The following is a 4,479-nucleotide window of genomic DNA, read 5'->3' as shown; positions in this document are numbered from 1 at the left end:
TTTTTTTTTTTTTTTTTTTTTTTTTTTTTTTTTTTTTTTTTTTTTTTTGGTGGCAAAGATAAAAATCAGTCTGCTCAATTTTACACAAGCACCACTGTAAATACTTGCTTGTTTGTATTACTATAAGAGTGGCTTAAGCATAAGCAGCAACATTGTACAAATATGAACTCGAAACGCATCCGAAAATGTGTTTTGAAACTGGTGCACTGATTCAAAGAATTCAGTAAGCTTTAAGCAACTTTGAACCAGGTTAACACTCATTGTGGCTGTATTTCAGGCTGCTGTTATTTCTGTATAGAGCATCCTATCTGACGGTTGTACGCGATCGTGCTGTGTGCTGGTATCAAACACATGGGCAACTGAACAACATGGGCCGTTTTGTGACATTTTACTGCTTAATATTCATTTATGTTCATTTGGCATCATAATGAGCACTGAAACAAGTTCTCTGGTTTCAAGCTAGGCAGCACCCGAGAAGGAATTCCTGAATAATCGTTGACACTTTACGTACATCTCAATAGGTTGTGTGCTGAACCCCAATTATGACCACCCTGAGAGGGAGGGCGAGAGATACCACGGTAATGATTTTTGTTAAACGGACATACGGAGCGGTATGGAGCGGGAGGCGGCCGCATGTGCTGCCCGAGGCAAACCGGGGGGCAAGGTGCTCCTTGAGCGAAGGCGTTTCAATTTCAAGCCGCCGTAGTCCAGACGTGCACCGGGGGGGAATTTTGCCGCGTAGTTCCACGTTTCTTCCCTCCCGCTCTGAGAGGGAGCGCTAACAGTGACATGTCCGTCGACGTGTGGCTTCCTGGGGCTAACGAAGAGCAGGGCAAACGACCCGCTAAGCAGCGACAGCAATCTCTGCCACTTCAGGGAGCCAGGAGAAACGCTGACTTCTCCCTGCAGCCCCAGGCTGGGGGGCAGCCAACCGCAGCCACAGAGGGACGTCAGGATGACCCCATCCCCTCCTCCTGAGGGCAGTGGGGAAGCTCCCTGGCCCTGCTGCGGTGCAGATGTGGCTGCAGGCTCCTTTCTCCCGACCTGACCATCCTCACCCTCCCAGAGGAGCACAGGCAGCGCAGAAGGGTCCTGCTGGCGCTTGCCTGTGCGTGTCCCAAGGCTGAAGAAGGGTTGTTGGTGTTGAACCTGAGACGCATTCCTGCAGACGAACATTCGAGTACAAATACTTGCTTCCAGCTGTACAGGCATTTCTCTGAAATGGCAGCTCCTAAGTTAATGCTCTTCTCTCTCCTCCCTCTCCGCCTCATGGCTTGTGCTTGGCTGCATGTCTCAGTGCATGTCCTCAGTGGCCACTGACCAGCTGAGAAGATCCCTCTTCAGCTCCAGGGGCATCTTCTCACCCTATAGAAATGCAGCCATCACTTCCAAGTTTCCAGGGAAGATGTATTTAGGTCCTCAAAAGCCACGGAGGCACCAGTGGCTCAGTGATATTTCAGTGGGATGTTCACGGAGCCCATCAAGGAGCTTGGTCAGAGTCCTTCAAACTGTGTCTCTAACGCAGAAGTAAGCTTTGTGACAAACTTATTAGTGACAGAAGTCCTGCTTTTCATCTTTCAGCAATTAATAGCCGATACACACCCGTTTTTAACTGAAGACAAATAATAGCATGGGTGATTTACAGAGGGAACCTTCTGAAGCATTTCTTTGTGTCGCCCCTTTCTGAGCACCCCCTGATTGCTTGCGCCCTGGTGACAAAGCTGAAAAGGGCGTTTCTGTCCCTGGATGCTGGTTGCGTGGGGACTCCACGGGAGCCCCTGGCCGAGGGGTCTGCACCCTGAGCACACACACCTTCTGTGAGCTCAGGAAGGGATGAGGCCATCCAGTGCCTTGGCTGAGGAGAAAACGAAGGAGGGTTTGACCGCAGGCGGCGAGGGCACAGGTGATGGCTGCGGGGCAGAGGTGGGCTGAGCTACAGTCGCTACGGAGACACCACCCGCTTGGTGATCAGGGCGGGTTAAAATGAGTGTCTCTGTCTGCCCAGCGAGGGAGCAGCAGGTCCTGTCGCCCACTCTGCGTACTGCCCCGCAGACACGTGTCTTTTACTTGTTCCCTCGGTGGCATGGCTCCTGTGGTGTTCGCAATTCGAGTAACGCTGGGCAGACCAAACACGAGACATCGGCGGATCTGAGCACACCCAGGCCAGCGGCGCTTGCAGTTGGTCTGGGGACTTAGGAAAGGCACAGCGGGTGTGTTTCCCCCCCAGAAGGATGCACAGATGCCGCTGGGTGAAGTGACCTGAAGTCCTCAGGCCTGACTTTCATCAGGACACCCCAAGGGTGGTCCTTGGCCAGAGCCACCTTTCCGGGCATGGTGGTGGGCTCCATCCCTCTGGCCAGGCGTGCAGGGCAGCGTACAGGTCCCGGCTGGAGCCACGAAGGGGAGACCCCAAACTCCTACCCTTGCACACACCTGCGCCTGGTCCCAGAACACAGCAGCCATGGCTCCGCTCCCCAGAAGAAAGGCGAGTAGGAGCTGGACCACTGAGCGTGCACACCGTGCTTCTGGAAAAGACACTTCTGGGCAGTACTTTCTGGTTTTGAGAATATTTCACCTGGGGTTTACAAACTGCTTTCTCAGGAGGTCTGGACTTTCCGTCTGTGGCCTTCGTCGCAGGAATTCTCCTCCTCGAGGATCATCTTTGAAAGGTGCCGCTGGCAGAACAAGGTCCTCTGGGGATGATGGAGAGTCACCTGCTGCCGCCCCCTCCTCTGCAGCCTCTCCATTTCATGGTGGGTCACTGGGTGAGGTGGACACTGGAAGCAAATGACCCATTGGAGCTGCAAGGCGGGGAGGGAGCAAGACCAGCACGGAGGCTGGAGGTGCCCTGCCTACCCTTGGCTCAGGTGGGACACCCCGTAGCGCAGTGTATCATTACTAGACCCTTGCAGAAATCAGCCCCATAAAGTGCCTTTTGGCAGTTTCAGCACTAAACTCTGTAACGGGCTTGGCTAGAGGGAGGGTTCTCCAGTCGCATGTCCTCCAGCAATAAATTCATCAAGCACAGGCTGAGAAGTGTAATCGGAGAGATGGAGAGGGAAAACGTTGCTGTAAAACTAAGTCAATGGAGGCCATGAGCCAGGGCTACATGAACTGACTTGTTGAGGAAACCCTCAGTCAAACGCTGCAAGAGTGTGACTGTAAAGAAGACATAAAACGCGGTGGGCATTGAGTTTGCTTAGCATCTGTGTCCGAAGGCTCGATTACGGAGGCATAATTGTTAGGCAGCAGAGCTCACGGACTGGAGCTGCAGACTGAAAGCTTTGCTTGCTCACTGTTGAATCAGAAAAATGCTCCAGGCTCCGGGAGCACGAGGCCAGAGGGTGCGCGTTGATTCAGAGCCGCAGAGATGTCCCAGCAGTGGTCGGACCCACGCCGGGACTGCGGGTGTCGGGGCAGCTGCGGCGTCTTGAGGCGCTTCGGAAGGAGACAGCGAAGGAAGAAACAGTGCCAGGAAAACAAAATGAAAAAAAGAAAAGGAAAAAGAGGAAAAAGAAATAAGCTGAGAGGTGGTTTTTGGGAGAAAACTTGTCTGACCGGGGAGGGACGGTCCGTGGAGCTCCCAGCAGTGGGTGCTGGGGCACCCGTCACCCCAACTCAGCTCCCCGTGGCCGAGTCCTCTTGGTGCAGTGGGTGCTGGCAGCGGCTCACTGTTGATAAACGCTCTGCTCTGCCCGGTCTTAACTGATGGCATTGTCTTTCTTGTCTTATTTTCTTTAATTTACCTATTCTACACGTCCTTCAGCGTGGAGGAGAGAGGAAGCCATGTTGCAGTGTCGCGTTTTTCCAAACCACGACTTCCCACGGCTTCAAAGGGCCGTGGACCGAGGTGGAGTTCACTCGTGTGGCTGCCACCGGCAGCTCCGCACCTGCAACCGAGTGTCCTCCCGGTGCCGAGCTCCTTCCTGCACGTGTGTGCCCACGCGTGTGCACCAGGACACGGGAGGTAGCACGGCATTACGCTGACCCAGTCTGTGACTCTGTCCCAGCAAATGTTGGGGATTTTTCTTCTGGATTCACTGAGAAAATGACGTTAGAGGGCCAACGGCTCTTGGGTAACGTGCCCTGCAGCTCTCGCCGAGCCCTGGCTGGGCAGATCAGGCAGAGCCGGGTGGGGCGGTTGGCACCGGGGCGGTGCTGGGCAGCGACAGCGCCAGGCGGGGGATGCTCGCCAGGGAGCCGCCTTGTGTCCCTCAGACCGAAACCCACTCCTGCCACAGGCAGCGTGAGAAACAAAAAGATCCGGAAGGATCTGAACCAGTTAGAGTCACTTTTGTGGCAGAACTCATGAGACTTGACGTGCGAACAGCGAGTGAAACGCACGTCCAAGGGGTGCCTGGTGCCGGGGCTGCTCGCTCTGGCACCGTGGCGATGTCCTGCGAGGGGGGCCCAGGGCAGGAGACAGACCAGAGGGGCTTTGCAGGACCGTGCTGTGCTGCGGGGATTGTCCTGCACACG

The sequence above is a fragment of the Athene cunicularia genome, assembly GCF_003259725.1.
Source record: "Athene cunicularia isolate RWA chromosome Z unlocalized genomic scaffold, athCun1 chrZ_part5, whole genome shotgun sequence".
Classification (NCBI taxonomy): Eukaryota; Metazoa; Chordata; class Aves; order Strigiformes; family Strigidae; genus Athene; species Athene cunicularia.
The sequence above is the reverse complement of the archived record's forward strand: the minus strand, read 5'-3'. Positions refer to the sequence as shown.